The sequence below is a fragment of the Chlorocebus sabaeus genome, chromosome 1, assembly GCF_047675955.1.
Source record: "Chlorocebus sabaeus isolate Y175 chromosome 1, mChlSab1.0.hap1, whole genome shotgun sequence".
In the NCBI taxonomy this organism is placed as follows: Eukaryota; Metazoa; Chordata; class Mammalia; order Primates; family Cercopithecidae; genus Chlorocebus; species Chlorocebus sabaeus.
This window is the reverse complement of record NC_132904.1, coordinates 45,566,275-45,585,508: the sequence shown is the minus strand read 5'-3', so window position 1 is coordinate 45,585,508 and position 19,234 is coordinate 45,566,275. Positions and strand designations below refer to the sequence as shown.

General features: G+C 42.1%; 1 pseudogene; it reads right to left on the bottom strand.

The window, feature by feature from the left end:
• Positions 1–13,241: 13,241 nt before the first annotated feature.
• LOC103242170 (proliferating cell nuclear antigen pseudogene) lies at positions 13,242–18,531 on the bottom strand (annotated as a pseudogene).
• Positions 18,532–19,234: the final 703 nt, after the last annotated feature.

Sequence of the window (19,234 nt, the reverse complement as noted above, 5' to 3'; positions counted from 1 at the left end):
TGTGTCAGACAGTATTCTTAGTGCTATTCAAAGTAATAATTCCTTTAATTCTTGCAATAACCCTAAGAAGTAGATGATATAGAGATGAAGAAGTGAAGGCATGGTGAGCTGAGCTAGTCAAAGAATTAGTGATTGACCCAGGATTCAAATCTGAGCAATCTGCCTCCAGGACCTAGACTTCCACTGTAGGTACCTTTCCAGGACTCTTTTTCCTCTACCTAGAAGGTCCTGGCAGGCTAAAAGGTGTACTCCTATAAGAGCTGCCTTGTGGGCTTATGGATTTCTCATTCGTGGCAGGTTCCTGAGGGCCTGAGAATGGTTAGCACCCAGCATTTCTTCCCTAAGCCAGTACACGAAGTCTTGCTCACCTTGGCAATGTGCATCAGGCAAAATGGTGAGAGAATGGAAACACCTCCAAGTGCTGAGGTTCCGCAGATGACAGGTGCTGTGTGAAAATGAAGCATGTTTTTCATGTTCTATAAAATATGGCAACTTCATTACACCATAGTCAGAGTATGGGCCCAGGACTCCTATAACACTCCACCTTTGGCATGAGGTGATTACTTGGTTAATAATCCTTGTCGGCCTAGTGCACATACCCTGTGTTTATCACTCCCATCTTATAATTAACTTTTATATTTTCCTTAACTTTACAACTCAATCTGTGCACCAGAGTGCCTGCAAACTCATATTTATCTAATTTAGCAAACATTTGCATGCACTGCAATTAGACTCACATGTTGTGTGATCAACGTCCTTTGCTAATTGCATAATTCCTTTTGAGTTTAATCATCATATGGCATTCTTTTTTTTAAATGTCTATGTGGTTTGCTGTTGATTGTGAGCTGCATGTGAAATCTCAAGCTGAGGCACCTGCAATCACAGAACCAAAGATATTCGAGAGCCAAAGACAAGGGAGGAACTGTGTTCCTTATTGACAGGTGAAGAAATGGAGGCTCAAGGAAGTTAAGGGACTTGCCTATCCAAATAGCTCATTATTAAGAGTTCCGGAAGATGTGAAGGGATAAACACATCTGCAAAGAATATCTCCAAAACCATCCCAGTGTGGAAATTCCATGAATAATTGAAGTCAGTCCTGACTTAGCATGGAGCTTGAGTCTGGACACAATTAGTCTGGGCCTAAAAGAAATCAGGTTATAGGCAAGGACAAATCTGAGAATATTCTGGAATTATAACCCTTAGCAATTGTTTTTCAGCTTTGACTCTCGCCAAGTCAGCAGGGAAAGGTAATGTATGGAATGGCCAAAGTAGTAATAAAAATATTTTAATAGCCTAGATGGATGGACCAATAATATTAAATTTACCTAGAGGAAATGTAACACAAAGTCTATATTTAGCTTTAAAAATGTCAATTACCCAATCAAAGAGTGGGTGAAATATGAAGGAGTGTAGCCCGTATTTTTAAAAAGCCATCAGTGGTAGGTCTTAGTGGACTGTAAGCTCAACATGAAAAAGTTTGTCATGTAGCTGCTAAAATAGTGTTGAAGTTCATCAGTAGAAGTCTGATCCAGATCAGTGCAAGTGACACTACCTGTAGTTTTGTCCATTAAAAAAAAATTTTTTTAGAGATGGGGTCTCACTTTGTTGCCCAGGCTGGAGTGCAGTGGCCATTCACAGGTGTGATCATTGTACACTACATCATTGAACTCCTGGCCTCAAGCAATTCTCCTGCTTCAGCCTCTTGAGTAGCTGGGACTGTGGTTTTTGATCTGGGGGGGCAGATATTCACTTGGGATTCCTTTTTTTTTTTTTTTTTTTTTTGAGACGAGTCTCGCTCTGTCGCCCAGGCTGGAGTGCAGTGGCGCAATCTCGGCTCACTGCAAGCTCCGCCTCCCGGGTTTACGCCATTCTCCTGCCTCAGCCTTCCGAGTAGCTGGGACTACAGGCGCCCGCCACTGCGCCCGGCTAATTTTTTTCTATTTTTTAGTAGAGACGGGGTTTCACCATGGGCTCGATCTCCTGACCTTGTGATCCGCCCGCCTCGGCCTCCCAAAGTGCTGGGATTACAGGCGTGAGCCACCGCGCCCGGCCTTTTTTTTTTTTTTCTTGAGATGGAAGTTTACTCTTGTTGCCCAGGCTGGAGTGCAATGGTATGCTCTTGGCTCACTGCAACCTCCGCCTCCCAGGTTCAAGCGATTCTCCTACCTCAGCCTCTCAAGTAGCTGGGATTACAGGCATGCACCACCACACCTAGCTAATTTTGTATCTTTAGTAGAGACAGGATTTCTCCATGTTGGTCAGGCTGGTCTCGAACTCCCGACCTCAGGTGATCCGCCCATCTCGGCCTCCCAAAGTGCTGGGATTACAGGCCTGAGCCACCATGCCTGGCCCACTTGGGCTTCTATTAATAGACCTTCTATTAATGGACCCACATCTTACCCTGGGTCCAGTGCTTTAGTTTACAAAGTGTTTTCCCAGGCATTATCTTGTTACATTGTTCTAATGAGGTGGTTTATATACTGGCAAAAGGCAAGTTGACTTGCTCAAGGTCACCCAGCCAGTGAGTGGCAAATCCTAGTCCTACTAATTCTTGTCTGTATTCTTTCTGCCACATCATGCAGCCTTTATGCAGAACAGAGCCTCCACTGTGCAGCATCTAGAAGTGAGGCCAACATGATGCTTGTCAAATGCTGTCAACAGTGGACACGCTCAGATGGGCACCTCGCAATCAGCCAGACTCAGTAATGTTTCAGAAACCACTTTTCCTAACTGAGAGGGGCTCTGATGGGCCAGCTCACATTACAAGCACAGTGATCTTGGCCTCTTTCAAAACTGACAGGAGTCAAACATTGAACATCACTTTACCTCTGAATGAGCCCAGGAAAGGACAGATCCCTTTTTGAGACAGGGTTTTGTTCTGTTACCCAGGCTGGAGTGCGGTGGCATGGTCATGAGTCATTGCAGCCTTGACCTCCCAGGTAGCTGGGACTACAGGCATGCATCACTATGCCTAGCAATTTTTTTAAAATTTTATTTTTTTATAGAGATGAAGTGTCACTATATTGTCTAGGCTGGTCTCAAACTCCTGGGCTCAAGCAATCCTCATGCCTCAGCCTCCCAAGTGCTGGGATTTCAGGTGTGAGCCACTGCACTCGGTCAGATCCTCATTCTTAACTCTTCATATACTATAGAAAGGATTTGTGAGATGGGGCTGTAAAAGGAGACAGAAGAAAGGGAAAAGAAATAACATTTTTCAAGTTCCTATTAAGTCCCTGGCTCAAGATATTTTCACATTTATTTAGGTTTCCTGTTTTTAATGCTCTACCTGTCTCTAGCCTCACTGCTTACCCTGGTCGCCACTTGACTCCTACAATCTCCTAGCATTGGCTGTCATAATATTCACTCACATCCCTATGGTCTTTACCAGAGGCTATCTATGCTTCGAAAAATGTCTTTGAGGTGAGTAGGATAGGGATTATTCTCTTATTTCACAATGAGGTACAAGAATGTATGTCTGTCTATCTATCTATCTATCTATCTATCTATCTATCTATCTATCTATCTATCTATCTATCTATCTATCCATCCATCCATCCACCCACCCCCCCATCTACTCATCCATCCATCCATCCACCCATCCATCCTTTTATTCGTTGAGCAAATATTTATTAAGATAATTCTATGTTATAGGACGTATACGATGCACTGGGGAAACAAAGATGTCTGGAAAGCTCTTGGAGGAGATGTATAAACTTATGAGAAAAGGAGGCATCATAATTGGGGCTTTTAATTAAGGAGGGTGACGCAGAGGATGGGATGTGTCATGGCAGGCCATGACCAGTAGGTGGCACTCGGGGTCCCAGAAGGCTCATGAATTCCTCCAAAGCCAAGCTTTCATTTTCTATTCATTACTGTGCTTAAAATTAAATTCTAAGACATATCATCGAAAAGCTGTATTCAATTTGATTTAAATTCCATTTATTTGCTGTTAATTGTTCCATGCTTTTCTAAAAATGGTCAAATTAAATCTAGTTGTGTCAGGGCTTCTTGGGTAAGTGAAAGTCATGTCCAGGAAATTTAGACTCCTAAATAAGTTAGCACCTCCGCTGATTGGCATTAGGTCCCGAATTCCTCTCTTAGGAAATACTCATGAAAAGTTAATGTTATTGGAAAAAGATCTGGAAGGAGACACACTAAAATGTTAGTTGTGATATCTCCCAGTGGCGATAATACAGACGATTTTTAATTTTTTTTTTTTTTTTTTTTTTTTTGAGACGGAGTCTCGCTCTGTCACCCAGGCTGGAGTGCAGTGGCACAATCTCGGCTCACTGCAAGCTCCGCCTCCCGGGTTCACGCCATTCTCCTGCCTCAGCCTCCTGAGTAGCTGGACTACAGGCGCCCACCATCTCGCCTGGCTGATTTTTTGCAGTTTTAGTAGAGACAGGGTTTCACCATGTTAGCCAGGATGGTCTCGATCTCCTGACCTCGTGATCTGCCCACCTCGGCCTCCCAAAGTGCTGGGATTACAGGCGTGAGCCACCACTCCAGGCCTAATTTTTTTCAATATTTGTCTACTTTAGGCATTTTTTTTTACAATCAGCATGTATTGTTTGTTTATTTTAAATTTTTCATTAAAGTACAATCTACAATTGGAAAAGTACAGAAGTCTTAAGTGAACACGTAAGTTTTAAGATATATTTATATATACATATAGCCATCACCCAGCTTAAGATACAGAACATTACCAAAACCCCAGAAAGTTCCCTCATGTTCCTTCCCAATGACCCCCACCCCTCAGAAACCACTGTTCTGACTTCTGCCACAAATTGGTTTTGACTGTTTTTGAACTTCATATATATGGACTCATACCAGATGTTTTCTTTTTCGTGTTGAGACTTTTACTCAGTGCTATTTCTTTAGGCCGATGTGTATAAATATATAAAAACTTACCAAGCTGTTCTGTTGTATGTAGCAGCATCTGTTCCTTTTTCATTGATGTGTAGTGTTTCATTGTGTAAATATATTACAAGTAGGTATTTTTATCATCAGAAGAAAAATTTACTAAAAGTAATTAAATATAGACATAACAACTGCTTCTTTGCTGGAGGCCAGGGAGACATTTCAATGACAAGATAATCCTCAGGGGATATGGATTTGGACAGCCATGCTGGAATTGGCCTGGGCTCAGAAGCACTGGCTCTTTAAGAAAGAAGTAAAAGCTGTGTGGGGTCAGGTGTTCTGACTCAAGAAACATTGACTTCGTTGTTCTATGGTGGATAGGGCTAGCTCTGGATCTCTAGCTGGGTGTCTGCCTTTAGGGCCAAGTTACTGGAGTTCTCTGTCCTCCCTGAGCCCCAGTTTTCTAATCTGTAAAATGTGTAGGCTTGCCATATTTTGGGGAAAAAAATGAAAGAAAAAAATCAAGAGAGCCAGTTAAATTTGAGTTTCAGAAAAACAATGAACAATTTCTCAGTATAAGTATTTCCTGAGCATTGCATGGAACATATTAATACTAAAGAATTACTCATTGTTTATTTGCAATTTAAATGTAACTGCATTTTGTCTGGCAATGCTAAAAGCGGGTGTAATACAATATCCTGCTTACACAATAACACGATTTTTTGTGAGAAAGTGTTTGAAAACAGAGTAGTATGTACAGATGAAAGAACACAGAGAGGGCTAGAAAGGCAGGGAGGAGAACCACTGTGCTTGGGATTGAGTCCTGTGGGCCCTGATCAAGACAGGAGCCTACCCTCTCTCATCCACCACCAAGACCCCAGTGCCGGGCTCCATGCCCATGCTGGAGAAAGAGACACTGAAACATTATCTGTTGAACAACTGAGTGCATGTGATTTCCATCTCAGGCCCTTAACCTGCTTTTGACCTTAGGTAAGCTATTTAATCATTCTGTGTTTCTTTTTTCTTACTGCATTATTCAACTAATCCTTCAAGGGACCAAACTCTTTGCTGGGTAGAGGGACTGATGAACTGAGGTTTCCACCCTCCTGGAGTTTGTATTATTAATATAAAAAAGGATGAGAGAATGTAAATATGTAAACAAGGAAAAAGATAATTTCTGATGGTAAAAAATGCTGTGATGGAAACAAGGCTGTGTGATAAGAGAGGGTCAGCAATGCTATTTGCATGGTTGGTTGGGGAGGGTCACTCTAAGGAGGTGACTCCCTGAAGAGCCCAGAGGAGGGGCATTCTGGGCAGAGGAAAAACAGGTTTTCTTACCTGAAAATTGAGGGTGAGAGGACCCACTTCTACCAACTGTAAAGGGTCAAATGAAGGAAACTTGACTTGAGACATTTTCAAGTTTCCTACAAGTAAAAGAGGTCATGGACTTTTCTCCTGGAGCCTCAACCTCAGTCTCCAGATGACCCAGAAACTCAGGACGACAGTATTTGATTCCTTGGTTGTACTGAAGGGCTCAGTATACTTAAAGAACTGCGTTGTGGGCCAAACTGCTTACCTGTCTGTGGGGAGATAAGTACAAGCATTGAAGGTGTTTAAAAACTTGGATAGTACCATGACATCCAAATGCATATTGTATTTTGTAACTTTTCCCCCATTTCATTTTTCTGTTATCAATCTATGATAGACTGGGAAGAAGAAGAAAAAAAAAATCCAACTGGTCCTTAACCACAGAAAGTTTAAAAACTGGTATAGTGATTTTCGAGTCAGAAAAAGCTGAGATTTATTACAGTTCAATCTTTTACTGGTTGGTTGACCTTAATTAAGTTGCATAAGCTCCCTGTGCCTTAGTTCCTTCTGCAAAATAAGCATAACAGTGCTCACATGTTAAGGCTTTGGAATTTGAATGAGGTAACCTGTGTAAAGCACCCGACACAGTGACTGGTGCAAAAATGTTAATTCCCACTATTATTATTACTAGTATCTTACATTCATTCATTCATTTAACAAATAGTACAGTTTACTGAGTGCCTATTATGTGCTAGGCCTTCTTCTAGGAATGGGGATACTATAAGAACGATAAAACCTCCCTCTTCCCAGTTTGCATGGGGGAGAAATAATAAATGAACACGCAAAACAAATGATCTATCAGATGGTGATAATTCCTATGGAGACAAAACAGGGAAGGCAGAGAGGGGAGAGCAAGCCTCACTGAGCAGAGAGGAAAGAGGTAGGGAGGGAGCCCATCAAATGTCTAGAGGGTGTTCTAGGTGGGCAGACAGCAAGTGCAAAAGCCCTGAGGTGGGACCATTGCCTGCCTGGTGTGTTTGGGGAACAGCAAGGAGGCCAGCGTACCACAGTATCACAAACAAATCAGAGAGGTGAAGAGGGGCAGAAATAAGTCAGAGCGGCAGAAGGGGCTTTGTCCTCCTGGCTATCCCTAGAACCGTGGATGTAGCAGACACTTGAGAAGGGCTTGGTTCTTGCTGGAAGCTTTCTCCCTGGACGCCAGGGCCTTGAGTCTTCCCATCACATGTATGGGAAGCATACATGTGATGTTTCCCATCCCCAAATCCAAGCTTGGGGCCTTTAACTCTCCTTGTTGCAATGCTCAGCCCGAACTGAACAGTGGTTCTTACCAGTCGAGCCCACATTCTAGACTCAGATGGATCTTTTCCAGCTGAAATAAGATCAGTTCAAAAGCTGCTTGTGAAATCAAATCCAGAGTTCTGTCACCCGTGCCTTTCAATGTGCACAAGTTTTTAGGTTCTTAATATATACAGTTGGTCCTCATTTTTCACAGATTCTGAGTCTGTGAATTGATCTGCATGCTGACAGTTATTTGTAACTCCCAAATCAATGCTGGCTGTGCTTTCATGGTCATTCTTGGACATGTACATTGTGGGAGCAAGGGAGGCACCTGTCATGCACATTCGCAGCTGAGGTCCAGCAAGGTGACACTTGCCTTCCTGATTCGGTTATAAACGAGTGCCCTTTTCACGGTTTAGTTAGTGCTATGGTTTTGCATTTTTGTGCTTTATGTGGATGATTTTGATGTTGAAAATGACCCCCATCATAGTGTTGATGTGCTGTCTTGTGTTTCTAAGTGCAAGAAGGCTGTGATGTGCCTTATAGAGAAAATATGTATGTTTGAGCACCGTTCAGGCCTGAGTTGTAGCACTGTTGGCTGTGAATTCAGTGTTAATCAACAGAATATAGTATATTAAATAACGTGTCTTTAAACAGAAACACACATAAAACAAGGTTATGCATTGATTGGTTGATGAAGATGTGACCAGAGGATCACAGGAGCCTAACCCCATGTCTCCCCTAGAAGCAATGGTTCAGAATTCATTAATTCAGTATTACTGGTGACATTATAGAATATAACCACTGTGAATAACAAGAGTCAACTATATGAGGGTAAACTGTTTTCCTGAGAAGTACAATTTATACTGTTATAGCAGGGTCTAGGAATACCAGTTTTACCCCACATCTGCCAGCATTAAAGCATTAAATATTATCATTAATTTTTTTCTAATTTGATAGGTGAAAAGAGTATGTAGGCTTTTGTTTGTTTGTTTGTTTTTTGAAACAGGGTCTTTCTCTGTCACTCAGGCTGGAGCGCAGTGGTGCAATCATGGCTCACTGCAGTCTCGACCTCCTGGGCTCAAGCAGTCCTCCTACGTCAGCCTTCTGAGTAGTTGGGACCACAGGTATGTGCCACCACACCTGGCTAATTGTTGTATTTTTTTTTGTGGAGACGGGGTTTCGCCATGTTTCCCAGGCTGGTTTTGAACTCATGGGCTCAAGCAATCCACTTGCCTCAGCCTCCCAAAGCTCTGGGATTACAGGTGCAAGCCACTGCATGCAGCCTAAAAGTATGTAATTCTAATGTGTGTTTTTTGACTGTCAGCAAGGTTGAATGTTTCTCATTGCTGGCTGAAGTTCAGGCTCAGTGCATATAAGACAAATTTCCTTGAGTCCTATGTGAGAGGCAGAAAGGATTGAAGTACTTCCAGGTCATCCTGATGGCAAGAAGCCAGCACCAGGGCTGCATATGGCAAGTTATTTTATTGCAGGACTTCCATTAAGTCAAGGGAAACAAAAATTGATTGAGTCCCTGGTGTATACAAGCCCTGTGCCAGTCTTCTACATCCAAGCAGGTTACCTTTTCCCTGGGATAACGCAGCCAGCTCCAACATCAGTGCTTCTCCTCATAGTAGTTAGAGCAGAGTTTTTGGGTCAGACTGCCTTGATATGAAAATAAATATAACCAACTTACGGGCGGTGTGATCTTGGGTGCTTTCTTAACCAGTGCTCAGTTTCCTCATCTGTAATAATGGAGTTGATGATAGTAATACTATCTTACCTCATAGATTTGACATGTGGATAAAATGAGTTAGCACATGAAAATCACCTAGAACAAAGCCCAGCACACTGTAAAACCTCCATGCATGTTGGCTGCTGTTATTAAGTACCAAAAACCATAGTGGGGCATGGAGAATACATAATCCTTGTCCCACACAAGCTTGCCTAGGAGACAAGATTTGCACCCTTGAAATGAAACTCTTTCCATGTTGGCAGGTGTGGCTTAGCAGAAAGAACACCACCTGAGGTGTCAGGAATTCTAGCTCTGCATCCCATTTGCTGATTTCTTGGACTTAAATCACTTTACCTCTTGGAACCGCGGTATATTCACAGGTTAAAAATATACCTAACCCTTAGGATGCATTCTCACCTGTCTTATTTAGTCTTCACAACATTCAAATGACATCCATCTTAATGTTCCCATAACACTGATGAGGAAATTGCAGCTTACAGGCTGAGGTGTCTTATCTGAGATCCTGTGGCTAGTGAGAGGAAGGACTTTTGATCACAGTCCATTGATATTCTTACCACCCCTGATGCCTCTAGTATAAAATGAAGGATGTGGTTTGGAGGCCTGTCTAGCACCTGCCAGCTACTAGTCTGTGACCATTTAAGAGGAAGAGTGGTGGGTTAGGGGACTTAGCTTACTTAGGAGATGCATCTTCATGGTTGGTTAAATCTACAAATTCATCTTGATGCTGTCACTTGATGCTTTACTTTTTTTTTTTTTTTTTTTGAGAGTGAGTTTCTCACTCTGTCGCCCAGGCTGGAGTGCAGTGGCGCGATCTCGGCTCACTGCAACCTCTGCCTCCCGGGTTCAAGTGATTCTCCTGCCTCAGCATCCCGAGTAGCTGAGATTACAGGCATATGCCACCACACCCGGCTAATTTTTTTGTATTTTTAGTAAAGACGCGGTTTCACCACGTTAGCCAGGATAGTCTTGATTTCCTGACCTGGTGATCTGCCCACCTCAGCCTCCCAAAGTGCTGGGATTACAGGCGTGAGCCAGCTTTACCTCTTTTGAACGTCACCTCTCTCTTAGTTTCCCCAGAATGAGTGACTTTCAGCCAGTGTTTCTGCATTGACTTGTTTTCTGGCTGGAGCCTCTTTTGCCTGCCAGTGTGAGCAGGATCAACACATGTGTTCCTCTTCCCTCCTCCTTGCTCCTTCTCTCTGCCGACGTTTCTGAAGCTGCAGTCAATAAGTCTTCCTCGGGAGTTGTTCTGCAGCTTGAACAGTTAGGCAAGTCTAATCTTTTTGTTTGCAGCCACTTTGGGCAATTGGCTACTGAATATGCTGCCTCTGCTAGCCTTCCCTGCTTGCTGGGAGAATTAAGTTCCCTCCTCCCCAGCTCCTCTGATACTGAGTAGTAGAGCGCACAGTGGCTAACACATCCTCATGACATAATCCCTGCCCTTTGGCAAGGTCAAACATTACTTTGCTCTTTGACACCTGCAGACCAAATGCCATAATTACCTTTTTGTCTTGATAGGAAGTGGTATTAGGTTTTGACTTCTTGCTTTTTCCTCAAAATCAAGGCTATTTGGCTGTCATGGGGCTACCCATCCTAAGACAGTAGAATCCAAAATGAGCTTTCTTTGCTTATTTGCTGTCATTGCAAGTGGCAGCTCTATGAGAATGGCCTACCCTGCTTGTAGCTGTCACCTCAGCCCATCTCAGGGTGTTGGCTTGTCAGGGGAAGAAGGATTACGTGTGGTATTGTATTAGGCCATTCTTGTGTTCCTACAAAGAAATACCTGAGACTGGGTAGTTTATAAAAAGAGGTTTAATTGGCTTACTATTCTGAAGGCTCTACAAACATAGTGCCGACATTGCTAGGCTTCTGGGTAGGTCAGGGAGCTTTTACTCATGGCAGAAGGTAAAGTGGAGGTAGGCACATCACATGGTGAAAGCGGGAGCAAGAGAGAGAAGAGGTGGGGGCGGTGCGGGGGAGGTTAGGTGCCACACACTTTTGAATGACCATATCTCATAAGAACTCACTATCACAAAGACATCACCAAGCCATAACGGATCCGCCCCCCAACCCAAATGTCTCCCACCAGGCCCCACCTCCAGCATTGGGGATTACAATTCAACATGAGGTTTGTGTGGGAACAAATATCTAAACTATATCAGGTATCAATGGTCCTTTTCTTGCTGAGTCTTTTCTCACTGGTTAGCAATGAAGAAGACAAAGTTAATGGCCTGTGTGTGTGTGTGTGTATGTGTGTGTATGCACGTGCAGAAATAAATACACCCATTCACTAGTAAACAAATTAGAATCAGAATGCAGTGTCATTTAGTTGGTGAACTTCTACTCTTCTTTTGAGGCCCAGACCAGGGGCCACCTCCCCTGTGAAGCATGAACTGATGCTTAGACTTTTTATGCTTGTCCTGCTCCTGGTGTGGGCATTGACTATAACTGTTAACATCCCTATATGGTAATATATCTCTCTACAGGCTTATTTCTTACTCAACTGTGGACTCCTTGAGATCAGAGACTAAATCTTAAGTATCTTCATTTTTCGATTGTTTGGGAGAAAGCCTAGCACAATAGGAGTTTAATAAATGTTTGTTGAATGAATGAATGAAGTGGTGGGTAGATGCCCCCTGTGTGTCTGGATAAGCCATTGTGCCAGCTTATTCTCTTAGTGGTTACAGCCAAAGCTGAATGTCATCCATCAAATGGATTCTGACTTGCAAACACTGAAAAAGCACATTATGATGAATGTCACTTGCTCAGCCAAGCCCCATTACGAAAGGCCAGTGGACCGCAAATGTAACAGCCTCTAAACCCAAACTGGGCAAACAACTCTCCTGCTTGGAACCTAAACTGAACCGAGTATCTGTCATCTATTGAAATTTCCAACTGAGCTGAAATTGTTCCCTGCCTCCCTGAATCACCCCCTCCAATGCCTCCTGGCCAAATTTTACTTGGTAAACTAGTTGCAATGGGAATCAAACCTATATTTTATTCCAGAACAAAATAAGAAGTTTAAAAATATTTCCATTCCTGCGTAAACCAATACTTCATTTCATTGGTATTCTGCCCTTCTGTGAGTCTGGTTATCTTATGGATCAAATAATGCATCATTTGGCAAATTATGACTGCCATGGACGTGGGCAGGACTACTCCTTTGTTTTCAGAGGGCAGACCTAAAACCAACTGCCCTTGTCCCTGACACCAGGTTTGGTGTCACCACATGAGGGTGGTTAATTCCTTATCATTTCAGATGCCCCCATCCACAGGGAACTTCACTATTTCCACGGCATGTTCAGAGCCACTCTCTCACTCAGTTCCAAAAATGGCCCTGTGAGCTGGGTGGGCCCAGGATATTATCCCCATTTTAGAGATAAGGACATGGAGACCCAGAGAGGAGGTCACAGAGGTCACACACACACTTGCCCAAGTGCTAGAGACAGGACTCAAACTTTATTTTGGGGGATTCCAGCTTGATTTCTCTTACCTCAATGACTCAACCATGCCTTCTGAGCACCCAGCCTGCTGCTCAATGGCACATGTATAATTTGGTTCCCCAAGCATCTTCCCTAAGTGAATGTGTGCAAGTTAAAGACAACTGTTTAATGGAAAGACTGTTTTGTCTTGTGCCAGTTCCTCAGTTTTCCTCCCTCCACTGCCAATGCAAGAAAAACTTTGGTTATTTAAAAGTCAGGTTTATTAAGGTGTATTTTACACACAATAAAGTACAATTGCATGGGTTCTGAAAAAAGCATACACTCCTGGAATGATCGACAATCTAGATAAAATATTTTCATCACCCCAAAAATTTTCATTGAGCCCTTTTGCAGCCCTCCTTCCCTACTCACAAGCACACTGTAGGGAAATGAATACCAGCTACTTAATACAGTTAATTGTAATGTCTAGTCACTAGAACTCAGTCCAAGTAATACAAGAAAGAAACCAGTCATTTAATCTACCAAACACAAAATATACCTTGCAGCATTTACTGGGGATGTTTTAAAGTCTTTCTTTACAACTTCAGGGCCTTTTTGCTTTCTTGGTTGGGTCCAACATACACAGAATTTAAGACATCTTCATCCTTTAAGGGAGTGAAGTCACAAAAAAAGGGTATTTATATTAGATAATTTTTTTCACAGCCATACTCCTCGGGCCCCATCACACATCTACTGAAACTTCCAAAGCTCTTGTAAAAGACGCCCTAGGCTGAAAAGAAATGTGACCTCTATAGTCTTATAAAGTCCACAAGACTTTGGGTACATTAGGCTTCTGAAGAGTGTTAACTTTTGCTAACTAACATGACAAAATGATGAAATACATAGGATTTGTTTTACTTTCCCCTGTTTGCTACTTGAGCACAGTTAGAATGAAATAAACTTGACAGATCCCTCAGATAACTGGTACCCTACTGTGTTTGAAATATTTTTGATCTTCACCAGAGTGCTCTAGACTAAAAAAGCATTTACATGAAATGGTAGCTTTAGCTGATAATTCAGTAGATACTTGCAACAGTCCTGGTACAACTGAAAGCACTGCCTTGTGACATTTGAAATTCAGGTAACTTTATTTAAATTCAAAAACAATTCTTAAAATTGCATTTAGAGTCAAGACCTTTTTGTATTATAAAAATCACAAGATGTATTTCTAAGTAAGGCAAAACTAGTTCTAGGTTAGCAAGACCAGATTTGACTTTAGACTTTATTCTTTAAACAAGTTATAGAGAATACAAAACCACACAACTACATGGAAACTGAACAACCCACTCCTAAATGACTACTCAGTAAATAATGAAATTAAGGCAGAAATAAATAAGTTCTTTGGAACCAGTGAGAACAAAGAGACAACGTACCAGAATCTCTGGGACACAGCTAAAGCAGTGTTAAAAGGGAAATTTATAGCACTAAATGCCCATATCAGAAAACAGGAAAGATTCAAAATTGATATTCTAACATCACAATGAAAAGAACTAGAGAAGCAGGAGCAAACAAATTCAAAAGCTAACAGAAGGCAAGAAATAACTAAGATCAGAGCAGAACTGAAGGAGATAGGAAAATAGAAAGACATGAAAAACCCTTCAAAAGATCAATGAATCCCAGAGCTGTTTTTTTAAAAAGATTAACAAAATAGATAGACCATTAGCCAGACTAATAAAGAAGAAAAGATAGATTAATCAAATAGACACAATAAAAATTATAAAGGGGATATCACCACTGATCCCACAGAAATACAAACTACCATCAGAGAATACTATAATCACCTCTATGCAAATAAACGAGAGAACCTAGAAGAAACGGATAAATTCCTGGACACATACACCCTCCCAAGACTAAACCAGGAAGAAGTCGAATCCCTTAATAGACCAATAACAAGTTCTGAAATTCAGGCAGTAATTTATAGCCTACCAACCAAAAAAGTCCAGGACTAGACGGATTCACAGCCAAATTCTACCAGAGGTACAAAGAGGAGCTGGTACCATTCCATCTGAAACTATCCCAAACAATAGAAAAAGAGGGACTCTTCCCTAACCATTTTATGAGGCCAGCATCATCCTGATACCAAAACCTGGCAGAGACACAACAGAAAAAGACAATTTCAAGCCATTATTCGTGGTGAACATTGATGTGAAAATCCTCAATAAAATATAGGCAAATTGAATCCAGCAGCACATTAAAAAGCTTATCCACCACGACCAAGTCGGCTTCATCCCTGGGATGCAAGGCTGGTTCAACCTATGCAAATCAGTAAACGTAATCCATCACATAAACAGAACCAATAACAAAAACCACGTGATTATGCAGAAAAGGTCTTTGATAAAATTCAACACTCCTTCATGCTGAAAACACTTAATAAACTAGATATTGATGGAACATATCTCAAAATAATAAGAGCTATTTATGACAAATCCACAGCCAATATCATACTGAATGGGCAAAAGCTGAGAGCATTCCCTTTGAAAACTGGCACAAGACAAGGATGCCCTCTCTCACCACTTCTGTTCAACATAGTATTGGAAGTTCTGGCCAGGGCAATCAGGCAAGAGAAAGAAATAAAGCGTATTCAAATAGGAAGAGAGGAAGTCAAATTGTCTGTTTGCAGATGACATGATTGTATATTTAGAAAACCCCATCGTCTCAGCCCCAAAACTCCTTAAGCTGATAAGCAACTTCAGCAAAGTCTCAGCATACAAAATCCATGTGCAAAAATCACAAGCATTCCTATACACCAATAATAGACAGAGAGCCAAATCATGAGTGAACTCCCATTCACAATTGCTACAAAGAGAATACCTAGGAATGCAACTTACAAGGTATGTGAAGGACCTCTTTTAGGAGAACTACAAACCACTGCCCAAGGAAATAAGAGAGGACACAAACAAATGGAAAAAAAATTCCATGCTCATGCATAGGAAGAATCAATATTGCTAAAATGGCCATATTGCCCAAATAATTTATAGATTCAATGCTATTCCCATCAAGCTACCATTGACTTTCTTCACCGAATTAGAAAAAAACTACTTTAACTTTCATATGGAACCAAAAAAGAGCCCGTATAGCCAAGACAATCCTAAGCAAAAAGAACAAAGCTGGAGGCATTATGCTGCCTGATTTCACACTATCCTACAAGGCTGCAGTAGCCACAACAGCATGGTACTGGGACCAAAACCGATATATAGACCAATGGAACAGAACAGAGACCTCAGAAACAACACCGCACATCTACAACCAACTGGTCTTCAACAAACCTGACAAAAACAAGCAATGGGGAAAGGATTCCCTACTTAATAAATGGTGCTGGGAAAACTGGCTAGTCATGTGCAGAAAACAGAAACTGGACCCTTTCCTTACACCCTCATACAAAAGTTAACTCAAGATGAATTAAAGACTTAAACGTAAAACCCAAAACCATAAAAACTCTAGAAGAAAACCTAGGCAATACCATTCGGGATATAGGCATGGGCAAAGACTTCATGACTAAAACACCCTAAGCAATTGCAACCAAAGCCGAAATTGACAAACAGGATCTAATTAAACTAAAGAGCTTCTGCACAGCAAAAGAAACTGTTATCAGAGCAAACAGGAAACCTACAGAATGGAAGAAAATTTTGCAATCTATCCTTCTGACAAAGGTCTAATATCCAGAATCTACAAGGGACTTAAACAAATTTACAAGAAAAAACAACAACCCCATCAAAAAGTGGGCAAAGGATATGAACAGACACTTCTCAAAAGAAGACATTTATGTGGCCAAAAAACATATGAAAAAAAGCTCATCATCTGTGGTCATTAGAGAAATGCAAATCAAAACCACAGTGAGATACCGTCTCATGCCAGTTAAAATGGCGATCATTAAAAAGTCAGGAAACAATAGATGCTGGAGAGGATATGGAGAAATAGGAAAGCTTTTACACTGTTGGTGGGAGTATAAATTAGTTCATCCATTGTGGAAGACAATGTGGCAATTCCTCAAGTATCTAGAACCAGAAATACCATTTGACCCAGCAATCCCATTACTGGGTGTATACCCAAAGGATTATAAATCATGCTACTATAAAGACACATGCACACATATGTTTATTGCAGCACTGTTCACAATAGCAAAGACTTGGAACCAACCCGAATGCCCACCAATGATAGACTGGATAAAGATAATGTGGCACATATACACCATGGAATACTATGCAGACATAAAAATGGATGAGTTCTTGTCCTTTGCAGGGACATGGATGAAGCTGGAAACCATTATCCTAAGGAAACTAACACGGGAAGAGGAAAGCAAACACCACATGTTCTCACTCATAAGTGGGAGTTGAACAATGAGAATACATGGACACAGGGAGGGGAACATCACACACTGGGGCCTGTTGGGGGGTTGGGGGAAGCAGAGAGAGAGCATTAGGACAAATACCTAATGCTTGCATGGTTTAAAATCTAGATGACGGGTTGATGGGTGCAGCAAACCACCATGCCACATGTATACCTATGTAACAAACCTGCATGTTCTGCACAAGTATCCCAGAACTTAAAGTATGATTTTAAAAAAAGAAATTATAGAGAATAGAGAAAAATAGGTTATTTACAGAAAATTATACTTACATATGTACTCAGAAGCATAAATTTGGTGACAGAAAAGACTTTATTGTATACTGGCATCTCAGAAGCAGTTCTGAAAGAGCTTAGTTTTATTTTCTTGAATTTTAAGAATGCCTAAGATCTTTCTTCATTTTCAATATCGGAAGGCAAGTAGTATTTACTTTAAATGTCCCATATTGCCCGGGCACGGTGGCTTATGCCTGTAATCTGAACACTTTGGGAGGCTGAGGAGGATGGATCACCTGAGGTCAGGAGTTCAAGACCAGCCTGACCAACATGGCGAATTCCTGTCTCTACTAAAAATACAAAATTAGTTGGGCGTGGTGGCACATGCCTATAGTCCCAGCTGCTTGGGACGCTGAGGCAGGAGAATCGCTTGAACTTGGGAGGCGGAGGTTGCAGTGAGCCGAGATAGCGCCAAAGCACTCCAACCTGAGTGACAGAGTGAGCCTCAGTTTCAAAAAAAAAAAAAAAGAAAAGTCCCATATTAACAATGTTATACTCTATAAGGGGTACATCTGCAGACATACCGAGTGTCACTGTAGAAGAGCATGGAATGGCTTTTGTGAAGAAGTTCAGGTACATCAGTGCAAAAGTTAACTGAACTAGTTCTTTCATCTTTATGGTAACAGCTTCCTTCTCTTTATCAACATTACTCATTTGTGACAATTTAATGTTTCTATTTGCAAGTTCTCCAGTTGCAGAAAATTTCACTCCATCTTTTGCACAGGAAATTACTACAGCATCTCCAGTATGACTGAGATCTCGGCATATGCATGCAAATTCACCAGCAGGCATCTTTACTACACAGCTGTACTCTTGTTCTGGAATTCCAAGTTGTTCAGCATCCAAATCCATTAGCTTCACTTTATAATCTGAAACTTTCTCCTGATTTAGTGCTTCAAATACTAGTGGCTAAGGTGTCTGCATTATCTTCAGCTCCTAATGTCATGACATCTTCACTGCCAGCACAGTGTAGTATTTTGAACATACTGGTGAGGTTCATGCCTATGGCCAGGTTGCAGTCGCAGCAGCACATATTGAAGCCCTTGGAGCAGTGGGTGAGTTGCCCCGAGGAGATGCAGGACGAGTCTATGCTGTGCACATTCAGCTGCTTGAGCTAATGTCCCGACAGGCCTCACTGATGAGGTCCTTGAGGGCCTCCAACACATTCTTCAGGATGGAGCCCTGGACCAGGCGTACCTTGAACATGGTGGAGTCACAATGACATGGCTACAGGCAGGTGCAAAGGAAGAAGGTCTAGCCAGTTTTGGCTTTATGAAGCTCAGAGCAAATGGGTAAATGCAGTGGGAAGAGGCTGAGACCTCAAAAGATGATGACAAGTCCACTATGCCTGCAACTGTTTAATCAAGTCTTGGTTTTCTAATGAAGAGCTGGTGCGGGTTCAGGAGCATGAGTGGTGGAATTCACAGATTGCTATCCTCAGAATACCTTCCTGGCAGAAACCCAGGAGCCATGCTGGGATCCACACCCACTCCGCCTCCTGCCCCTGCAGTTTCTGCTGGCATCACTGGAGACAGTGGAGACTTGTCCATTACTCTGGCAGGGATTGGACATACCTTCAGTGGGTTGTCGCTCCAGAAACCAGAGAGCAAAAGAAGCCTCTGGCTAGGCTGTCACCAGCCCCTGAGTGGATGCATCATGCCCAGGGATTGAGAGTGAGCCATTGAAGCCCCAGGCTGGTGGTAACCAAGTTCCTTGAAGCCTTTACATTGCATATTGCTGAGTGGCACTATTGTAGGCAGGAGAGGAGGGCCAGAGAGGCATAAAGGCTGTCTGCCCCCAAACTTCTTCCTGGAAGGCCTGCAGATACCTAAAGTGTCAGAAAAGCCATTAGTGCTTCCTCCCCAGGTGTCCCCAAGTGTCCCCAGTGGTCTGAGAGATGATCTTAGGA